Here is a 12,022-nt window from a genome sequence, read left to right as displayed (position 1 = left end):
GATTCTTCACAGTAAAGAAAGATCATCACAAAAAGACAATGGACATACTGAGAAATTCTTGCAAAATGTGTAGTTCATAAAATGAACAATTCACAATTTATTTGAAAAAAAATCACAATTCTATAATAAAAAATGATTAAAATGAGCAAACGATTTGAATATTTTCTTTTTCCAAGAAAGAAATAAAAATAGCCAGTGGGTATATGAGAAAGCACTGTCTCAGTAGTCATCGGCAAATACATGTGAAAGCTTTTAGGAGACAGTATATCATGACTATGAGTATGATCATTAACAAACAGACCAAGTATGAATGTTGACCAAATCAAAATTAGAAAGAAATGATTGGATAAAATTGCTGAGGATATGTATTAACAAAGGCATTATTAAAACAAAATGTATAATCCTAAAGAAATTAAATATGAAATTCCATAGGATATTGTAATATTGCTTCTTAATGAATACCCAAAGGAAGTAAATCATTCACTTTGTAATGAATGTAATAGTCAAAATAAGCAATTCCCAAGAAAACTTACGTATCTTCTAATATGTCCAATATCAATAGACATGTAAATGTATTTCTGAATATAATTTGGCATTACTAATAAGATATCTTGCCTTTTGAAAGGACATGCAAACATTAAATTATGTGAAATATGCCAGTAGGCTTAGATTTTTCACCAAACCTACTTTATGTAGGGTTCCTAAATGCTTCTTCCTCCCTTCCATCTACCGACCAGAGGTAGAGGAGAGAAAAGTTATTAGGTAAAGGGGGTTGTAGACCTTTTTAGAAGTAATTCCTTGGGATGAGCCCACTCTTTGTTTTCCTGTGGGGGCTGGGTAGGAGCTCTACTTTGGGACATATCTTTCAGATCCCCACCCCCCAGCCAGGCTGAGGGCACCCTCGGAGTGCCCATGGGATTCAGAGACATCTAGGCAACAATGCCTGGTGGGGAAGGATGCAGATAGGAAGCTCGTGCACCTGGTGCTCCAGCAGGGAGCATGGAGGGTGGAGACAAGGGGTTGTCAAGGGCTGGCTGCCTCCATGATCCCCTGCATCCACGACAAGGGAGCAACACTGCTGGCAAGTGCCAACTCCTGCCTGGACACAACCGACAACAAAATGTTCTTCCCTTGAAACTACAGCTGGAGAAAGTAAAGTGTTCTTTGTCTGTTTGAAATGTATGTATGACCACTGCATATTTATTTCTGACTAGTCTTAAATTTATAAATTTGTAAGTTTACTCTTCTCTGTATGTCTTGGCTATAGATTAGATCTGTAACATCTGTAACAAAAAAAAAAAAAAAAAAAAAGGAAATAGCCTTGTGGAGCACATGGTATACAACCTGCCATGTTTGATAGCAGCCCAACATCTTGGGATGCCAAATGTTATAGGGAAGCAATTACAGAACCTTTTAGTCATAATGAATTTTTCATTGATTATCCTCTATCCATTTAGACTAAAAACACAACAAACCTCATTTTAAATTAGTATGGAATATATATGTATATATATAGATAGATAGATAGATAGATAGATAGATAGATATAAATTCAAGGTTATATTCTTACAACATACTCTATTATGATGGAAAAATTTTAAGGTTATGAAGATTGATTCAGATTAACACACTACTGTGTTGTTGAATCTGGAAATAGGTTCCATGGTGCAATACCAAAAACGGTGGCAGCACAAGCATCAACAGCTAATGGCTATGTTTTTAAATTACCTGCCTTGGCCTGTAACAGCACGTGGCTGGCTGCCATGTTAATTCAGAATAAAGAGGATGGAACCATGGTTTCACAGCCATCGACTAAAGGCAGATCACATAACTGGCAGCCATCTTGGTGGTGGAGGAATCATGATCTGCCACCATCTTTGTTGAGGGTTGCCAACTACATTCAGCACCCTGTTTCGCCCTAAGTGAAATCTCTGTCCTTTGAGGTTTTGCTGCTAAGTCTTAATAATGCAATATGGTGGAATCAACAAGATTTGCCATTCCCTCTATAAACTCTATCTATGACTGAAAGGTTTGCTTTGATATTAGTTCAAAAATACAATTAAATTTTTGCTAACAACTGAAGCAGTTGATTACAGGATTGAGCTTTACCTAGTCTTTTGTTTACATTTTCAAGATTAAGCCTAGGATGAGTAACTACAAAGTTTACGTATTTAGATGTTCTTGAAATAGATAAGGTCCTAAAACACTTATCTACAGAATATGCCATAATTATAGATTATAATATTCTGTTTTATGTTGACAGAATGCAGTTTACAGCAGATAATGAAAGACAGACAAAGATTAATTCAGATATACTGGCTCTAAAGCTTGTCAGAGATCTGCTGAATATGGCACTTAAGATATGTAAGCTTAGAATGACAGACAGAGAGTCCCAAATTCTAGGACTACCTCCCCATGGTCTCTGAGAAGATTTGGGCCCAACAATAGATGATTCTGAAGTGTGATGTGTTAACCACTGGGCATGACTTCCCCAATGCCTTGCCTGCTGCTAAGGCCCAGCCTGAAGTATAGACAAAACTAGATACTTGGATAGTTACTGTCTCACATTGCTGAAAACAAGTTGATGTTAGTCTCTCATTTTCTTTTCCACAGAGAGAATCTCTTGTCTTTTATGCCTGATGGGCAAGACTGCCTTTGCCCATGATGGCATGAAAACACAGGAGCTGAGGACAACTGTCTAGGTGATGGACTGATTAGTCATCTCTTTCATTTTGATTGTATCTATTGATACATAGATTCATGAAGGTTACAATTTATCCTTCTCAGGTCTTCTATCACTTTGATGCCCAGGCTAATTGTAGCTAGAGAACAGCCAGAAAATAGACAGTTAGATCCATTGTTAGTTTATTAGTCAATTCATTATCTGGTTAAAATTACTAGGTACTAGATACCTTGTTTAAGAAAGCAAACAAGCTTTCATTGCTCACAGGTTTCAATATTAAAAGGTAAACAGATTTCAGTACAATTTTCTTCTATCCCTTGATTTAAGTGACTTCTCCCAGGAATCGACCACCTGTGTCTTGAAGTGTATAACTGCATAGAAAAAGTGTAAATTTTATGTAAGTTCTGAGGATATGGAAGTTTAAGTTATGGGGATCTATAAAGGCATTTTAAGGTTAGCAAATATAAGTTATAAAAAATGCTTCTAAGGAAGTGTTTGAGTGTTTCAGAAGGTGTTTGAGGGTTGGTGAATCAAGGTATAAAGGGTATAAAAATGATGTTTTAAGGTATATAAATGCAAGTTGTAATGCTATAAGAAAGTGATTTAATGAAAAAATGTTTCATATATTGTTCCTCCCTCTATGCTGTTCTATACTTATAAGATCTTAAAAGTTCAAAACTTTAAACATCGATCAATGGAGTTTTGAAAAGCTGATGGAGCACTGATTACTTACTATTCAAGCACAAGCTCAGGATTTTAGATTCCTTTTGCTTGTTTCCTGAATATAGACTTAAAAGTTCTTCTCATCATGCTAAAACCATGTTTGTTCACTCTCTATGCCTCACCCTCTGGAATGATTAAATAATGATATTTTTGTTGGTTTTCTTTGTTTTGTTAAAAAAAAAAAAACCCAGAGCTACAGCTTTTACTGAATTCTAACATCATAAGTCTACTCCTGCTATCTTACCTGTTAATTGCTTTTTCTAAAATATGGATCTTAATACAATGGTGATACTAACATATTGCCTTTTGTAAAGTAAAATTCATATAAGCTGCAAATCATCAAAAAGTCATAAGGCCTGTGTCCACCTGCCATAGATCAAACAGACTCCAGAGAAGTACACTCACCTGACCTTGAAATGGGAATTTTTTTTCCCTTGGTCTTGGGATTCCTTAATCCCCCAATTATTAGACAATCTTAACTTCTGCCCCTAGTTTATATCCATCTCATCCAGATTTTCACCTGGCTGGCAGAATCCATTCATGGATCATCTTTGGATTATAAGTTGCTGAGATCTGGAATTGCTGAAAGCTGATGAGAGCCAGTACAGCCAATGTGAGTGTTCCCTGTCTCTGCAACTGGATTGATGGTCAGATGCTTCTGATAGGTGGCCCTTTAGCTATGCTTTGACTAGCCTTTCAGTCTTTATGATCTCTGATAACATCATTCTAATGTCAGAATGAAGAAGTACAGAAGATTATCTGTTACCCATTGTCCCACCTAGCAGGCTGAAATGCTAAGTCAAAGGAAACTCTGGCATAGAGCTCAAATGGCGACCTATTAACATATCAGAAAATAGGCCCTTTGTTCTGGTTCTCCTGGCCATGTTTGGTGCCCCTTGCATGATTATGCCTAGCAATAGAGAAAAAAATGTTAAAGATCCTGTCTCCACAATCTGGTCTTACCCATGGTGTTAAAGTCTCAGTACCACCCCTATGACCTTCTCAAGGATTTGAGGTGGAATCCTATTTGAGGGGAGAATGAGAGGACTTAATTCCAAAGAACCAGCAAATCCGAATGGAGGTCAGGTGGCCACAGTAGGAACTCTCTTTCCTGGCTTTAAAAGGGGCCTCGGAGCTTGCCTAGAGGTCACCATCATTTTGTGCATGTGGTGATCCCAAGATGCTGGAATTCTCTGCAGAATAAATGCTCTTTAATTTTTATACCATCTGAGTCTGGGGTATTTCTTTGCTGATTCACAGACCCTAACACAGCAACCTTTCTCCTTTACTTGTTTATTTAGGTAAGCATTTTCACTCTGCAGAGAGGTGCTGGTGCATCCGAACACTGCACGTCTTTAATATCCTGAGAAGTTCCTCTTGTAGCTGTGGGAAAATTCTTGCTGAGTTTTCTGTGGTACATATCATACGCTTGCTTGCTTTTTATTTTATTTTTTTCTATTCAGCTTTCTAGTGCATATCTAGTCAGCTTTCAGCACAGCATGTGCATTCGCATATCAGTAAGCTTCGGTGGAATTCCTGCCAAAAGTTAAGTTCTTTATGAGTGTTTTCTGAATTGTACTTTTTTTTTATTTTTTTATTTTTTGCAGAGATAACTGAATGTATAGATAACAGGTGCGGATTTGGGAGAAAATTTAAGATACACGTACAAATATACACAAGTACAAAGCTGAATACACAGATACATATTTCTTTCCTCATATTTCATTAAAGAAAATGTATTACCACTTTTTTAATGTTATTTATCAACAACTAAGCACAGTACCAGGGGAAAATAAATTAAAAAAATTAAGTGCATGAATATATATATATATATATATATATATATATAAAATAATAAAATATGTTTGGGGAAAATAAATGATACTTTTTCTAACCATGCTTTCTTTCAGTGATGTAGATTTCTGAAGGTGAGATGCATTTTGAAAACGGAAAGGATTTAGTGGTAAAATGCAAACCCTACCTAAAAAGTGTTTATAATGTAAGAAAGTAGAAAAAATTCTGTAATGTTTTTAATATGTTTCAGAAGTGATAAGTATAGAAATCTAATTCCAGCCACAAATAGATATTAGTGGAAATCAACAAGCAGAAAAGTAATAACTTCCAAAATCTACACCCCAAAACACAGATTTATGTTATATTTGAAATAATACTGATTTTCTTCAGTTTATACTTGGCATTATGGTGCACTGACAGGCTCCTCCTTTATGTGTGGAAGATACTTTTTTTTTCAGATATTCAAAATCCTGCCTGTTTAGGGTGATGATGGCTACTGAGAATAGCTTCAAGCACTGTTATACTCTCTCCAGGGACTGCCCACAACAGTGGCAGTTCAAGGGGGGATAAAAACCTTCAGACCACAGTCTCCATCAGAAAAATGCTTATGGTGTATCCTATGTGTCTGCAAGAGACTACTGTATTAGGGACTGATGTGGGAAGATCCAACTAATTATAGATATCAGCATGAGCTGTGTGAAAAACATAACTGACCATGGCTCAGAAGGTGAGCTAGTAAGCGGTCTTCCTACAAGGTTTCTGCTCCAGGTTCTGGCCTGGAGTTCCTCACCCTATTTTCCTCATTGGTAGACTTGAACTGAAACTATAATCTGAAAACCCTTCTTTTCTTGTTTCAATTTGGGGCATGACCCAGGAATAGAAAAGAAATCAACAAATATTTTTTACCAGGAGAAGCTGTTGTTGATGTGATGGACATGACTGTTGTGGCGAATTGTGCTGGGTAATCATATATCAACTTGACACAAGCTAGAGTCATTAGAGAAGAGAGAACCTCAATTAAGAAAAGACCTATATAAGCTCTGGCTGAGGGCAAGCCTATAGGACATCTTCTTAATTAATGATTGATGAAGGAGGTCCCAGGCCATTGTAAATGATACTATCCTTGGGCTTGTGCCCTGAGTTCTATAAGAAAGCAGGCTGATTATGGAGCCTGAATTGGTTATCTCCTATAACCAAACAGGACTTTCAGTGAAGTGATTGGGAGAGCAACCTAGGCACAAAATTTTCAGTCACAATTTATCCTGGCTACAAAATATGCTGAGGTCAAAGATGGTGCAGAAATTATAGGAATGGCCAAACCAATCGCTTGTCCAGCCTGAGACCCAAACCAGGAGAGGGATCCCACCCCTGACAGTGCCTGGATGGCAGAGACCCAGAGATTAGATAGGCAAAGAGACCTAAGATGGAGCCAAGCACAACTGGTAATAAGAAAAACACAAGAACACAAGTCAATTAAAGGATTCCCGGTGATATTCTGTTATACTCATAGATTGGCACCTAGCCCAATAGTCATTAAAAAGCTTTACCCAGCAACTGATGAAAATAGATACAGATAACCAAAGCCAAACACCAGGGGAATCCTGTGTAAAAGGGGGAGGAAGACTTGTTAGAGCCAGTGGGGTCCAGAACACAGTAAGAAAATACACAGAATCAACCAACCTGGGCTAGGAGAGGCTCATCTCACAGAGACTGAACTGGCTACAAGGGTGCCTGCATGGGACTGCTCTATGCCCTCTGCATATATGTTATATTTGTGCCTGACTTTGGAACCATTTTCCTCACACTGTGATCCAGCCTTAATAAGATGGGAAGTGCCTAGTTTTATTGAAACTTGATATGCCACATTTGGTTGATATCTGTGGGCAGCCTACCCTTTTCTGGAGTGAAACTGAGGGGGAGTGGTTGGGAGTGGGTGACTAGGAGGAGAGGAGGAAGGGGAAACTTCATTGCAGTAAAACAAAACAAACAAACAATCAAAAAATCCCAAGTGAACAAACAAACAACAGAAACAAAAACAGGCTGAGAAAGGCATGATGAGCAATCCAGTAAGCAACACCCATCCATGAGCTCTGCATCCTATTTCTGCGTTTAGGTTTGCTCCCTGTTTGAGTTTCTGCCCTGATTGCTTTTAATGATGAGAAGTGATATGGAAGTTTAAGCCAAATAAACCCTTTCTTCCCAACTTGATTTTTTGGTCATGATATTTTGTCACAGTAAAATTTATGCTAACAAGGACATGAGTAATTATGGAAGATTTTTCAACTTTGGGCTTGAAAATTTATTGAGTGATCAGAGCTTAATAAGCTGTTGTAGGAGCTTGAAAGATAAGAATGTTGGGAGAAACACAGATAATATAGGCTTCAATTAAGAGGCTTTAAAGGGGAGTAAAGACTTCTCCAGGGTCATGTGGCATTGGATTTAAAACAGCATATGAAAGTGCAAACTCTGTGCTTTACTAAGACAATGGATGCCAGTCAAAATCAGCTGTGATTAATAAAAGATCAAAATCATTGAGGCAAACTCTTCTCGGTCAACACTTGGAAGCTGTGTTCCAGTGGGAGGGGAGCAAGGCTTCATCTCAATTCTGTAGTCAGAATTTGTCAACCTTTGAGAACCTACCTTTTAATGTAAGATGAAATTACATTAACTAAAACATCCAGAAAAAATACTAATATACTCATAAAACAGTAGCTCCAAGGACATTAAATTTCAATTTATGTTGTTAACTTATAGTCTGCTAAGAAAAAGATTAATTATGGATAAAATATTACATGTTAAAACTATAAGGCAGGCTCTATAGAAAAGCCAAATACTACTAAAGACAGTTATGTTGAGTCAAGGGAAGTCTATTCTTACTGATTGCTAAGAATGAGACCAGAGATAAGAGATAGGACTTATACTCTGAGAGATCTTACATCTCTAAAGTCAGTAAGGCCCAGTTCGTAGATGTGCTACATCCATCCCTATTGAGGATTTGAAACCCCACAATGCCTACGGAAAATGCAATGAGACCTTTTCTATAGGAATGCATTTACCTCTTCTCCAAGATCTATTTCCTGATTGGGACTAGGACTAAGTCAGAAAATAATCAGAATGGTGATGCATCGGGACTTCTTGTATAGGAGAAAAAATTATAGACTGTGGTAACTGCAAATCTTAGTCAACTGAAACAACAACTATATACTTTCATCCAAATAGTAAAGGTATGAATAAAATAGGAGGAAAGTACATACTTGAATCAGAGTTCATCAGCAGTGTCTCTCTCCTGAAACACAGAATGTTGCATCTGATAAGGTGTCAGGTATTGCAGGGAACATGCTACAGGAGTAGCTTATAGTTACCTAAGAAAGTGGTAATGCTCAAGTTGAAGTAGATGGTAAAACTAGAAACTGGCAAACAAACAAACAAAAACAAAGAAAACTTACCAAAGTCTCAAAAAGATGGTATTTGTTAAGGTACACAACAGAGGATCAGAAAACATACCAGTTAACTCTAGTTTCCAGTGCTATGTAGAAGATGAACCATGTGCAAGAATTGGGAGAAAGACATGCCATTGAGTAAGACAGTGTGTAATGGCCCTTCCATGTCAAACAGCAAACTAGGAGATACTGTTACAAAATTAGGCCTCCTCTTAGGAATAACAATTTTATGATCCAAAGCATTGAAAGAAAGGTAGAAACAATTATTGGCAGAACCAAGTTGGGCAAAAGCATTGTCCATAAGTGTCCAGGTTGAATGACCTTGGCATTCAAGAAGGGCAAGGAAGATTGATTTTTTAGAGCATTATACGAATAGTTAATGGACTGTGAATTTCCTAGAGGCAGAACAGATGGGCAACCAACAACACTGACAGTCTGCGTAATCTCCAAAGCCAAGACAATGGGCCCAAGGCTGTGGGAAGTTGCCTTTATTTAGTGCCATGACTTGGCCAGGTTTTAGTTCTCCAAATTGTCTGATCTGTAACTAATTCACTGAAATAGATATCAGGACCCAAGTAAGAAGGAAATCACAATGAAATGAAAGTGTACATTCTACCAATTCCACATGTGGGCCACAGTAAAGAGGGAATTAAAGGAACCACACTGAAATAGGCACCTCAGCATATAATATAAACATGAAGTAAAAGTAATTGCCTGTCTAGCCCAGAAGTTCACATGGGACATCTTACTGAGAAAGAAGCTGAAGGACAATTTTCATGTAACCCCATTCTCTGTATATGAAAGGGGAAGCCTGGACATGTATCAAAAATAAGGGAAGGTATACATTTATCAATTTACCGAATAACATTCACATTAATATGACTCTATGGAAGCAAAACAATTAAAATTCCATACCACACAGACCAAACATTTCACTGGTGGCCAGGAAATGAAAGATGTAAAGTATTACTTTCTAAATAAAAATCTTTTTCAACTGAATATTCAGATAATTAACCAATTTGAAAAGATAAGCAATATCAATGGGTAGTAAAATCAATAGTTTTCAGAACAGGGAGAATGATATGTGTAACATCCCAGAAAAGGAACAGCAAACGCCCAAGGACCTGAGTCCATATTACAACTGTCCATCCAAGCCCAGAACTCACAGTACTGAGAGGTCACAAAGAGATCCCAAGAATTTTCTGGAACACCATTTTATTCCGAACAGTAAACTCCACTTTCAGTGTGAGACCCTGGGGCTTTTAGAGTGTAAAGGCCATGTACTATTACTATTTCTACTAAATCATATATATATATATATATATATATATATATATATATATATATATTCCATTCATAGTGCTCAAAGGTAATAAAGAAATAGAAATAAAACAGAAATAAAGAACTGAGGTTGAAGTGCAAATTCTGAGCTATTAATGATTAACATTTTGGAAAGAGAACTGGCTATATACACAGAAACGCCCTTAGGAAAGTCTAGGGCAAAGAAGTAAAGATGGGTTCATCATCACAGGGAAAATGCTATGGATCTGAAAGACTAGACTTAGTCCCTGAATGAGTCAACAGTAGAAGATAGAGAAGGCCCTATGCCACTGTGACCAAAACATTTAGAAGTCAAGCAGACAAGAGAATAAAAGCTAGGACATTGCCAGGAATATAGCTGGAGATTTATTTTAGAAAGGTCTACAAATATTCAAAATTTACGCTAAATCAAAGACTAAGGATTTTATAAACAGCATATTCTTAGCTATTTATTTGGATTGATTTAGCACAAGAGTGATCAAGGACACCACTAGAAAATCTACAGAATCAAGTAACCTGGACCCATAAGGGCTTGTAGAGACTTAACCACCAATCAGAGAGCATCCGTGGGACAGATGTAGTCTCCACACACATATGTAATAGATATATAATTTGGTCCTTATGTGGGACCTCTAACAGCAGGAGTAGGGGCTGTCTCTGACTCTGTTGCTTGTCTTTGGATCCTTTTTCTCTAAAAGGACAGCCTTGTCTAGCCTCAGTAGAAGATGGGCTCAGTTGTACTGGATATGACAAACTGGGTTGATGCCAATGGGAAGTCTTCCCTTCTCTCAGAAGAAAGGGAGGAACACAGTAGGTAGGGAGTTGAGGTGAAAGAGAGACATTGGAAAAGAGGAAGGAGGGAAAGTTCTGACTAAGATATAAAGTAAATTACTTAATGAATGAAAAAAGAAAATACTTTGATTATTATGCTTAATTTACAAAAAAAAATCCATCAGTTTATATAGTTATAAGTTAGAGTAATATTTGGGGCTGTAGATATGGGTCAACACTTAAGAATACTCAATAAGTGTTTAAACCTTAGCACACATGTAACAAGCTTTACATATTACAAATGCCTCAAACCCTGGTTCTGAGGAATCAATGACCTCTTTTGGCCTTTGATACTGTTACATGCCTCTCTCTCTCTTTCTCTCTCTCTCTCTCTCTCTCTGTCTCTCTCTCACACACTCACACGCACATGGGGACACACACACACAAATGAAAATAATTAAACCTTTAGGAATAAAAAGAATATAGACAGAGTGATAGTACTTCTGTAGAAAGGTACCTTAGGTCAATGCTTGAGTCACTATAATCCCTGTGTAAGTTTTGACCAATTCAACAGAAAATATCTATTTTAAACACAAAGAAAATTACTGTTTGGAAAACCATAAAGGGGATGTTATAAAACAGTCTTTTTGTAAGACAAGATGAAAGGTAGAAAGTTATCCAACATAGTTTAAAAAGGTACAATATTGATTCTTGACATGAATGAGAACAAAGCAAGAAAAGATATAACAGATATAAGCTGAGAAATGCAAAACTATATTGTAAGCAAAATATGCTCAAGTTATTCAGGAGGATATTAATAATTAATGTATCATAATCATACATTTATTTGATAATTTAAATATAATAAAAATTCTAAGAGTATAATACTGTTGACTAGAAAATTTGTTTTTTAAATGTTGACTTTATTTGAAATGTGAGAAGAGAAAACTCGGTCACAGAAAATTCTTCGCTGCACTCTGTACTGAATCGGGATGTTGAGGAGAGGATTCAATAACGGCTGCGTGGTTTAGCTATAAGAAACTAAAAATCCAGAGTTCTTCACTAAGCAGCAAAGCATAGAAATGGATACAATTACTTTCTTTTGAGAGACTGTTAGTTATAGAATCCTAAATTTGGCAAGTTTGTCAAGTACCAAATGGAGATACTAAGTAGGCAGTTTACACATGTCTCTGAAATCTGGAAGGATGTTCTGACTGGTTCCATGCTATTTGAGACTTAAATGTCATGAGTCTGAAATAGGTCATCAGCCCGTGGGTTTAAGAAGAAAATA

Source organism: Meriones unguiculatus, chromosome 3 (assembly GCF_030254825.1).
Source record: "Meriones unguiculatus strain TT.TT164.6M chromosome 3, Bangor_MerUng_6.1, whole genome shotgun sequence".
Taxonomy (NCBI): Eukaryota; Metazoa; Chordata; class Mammalia; order Rodentia; family Muridae; genus Meriones; species Meriones unguiculatus.
This window is presented reverse-complemented; position numbering follows the sequence as displayed.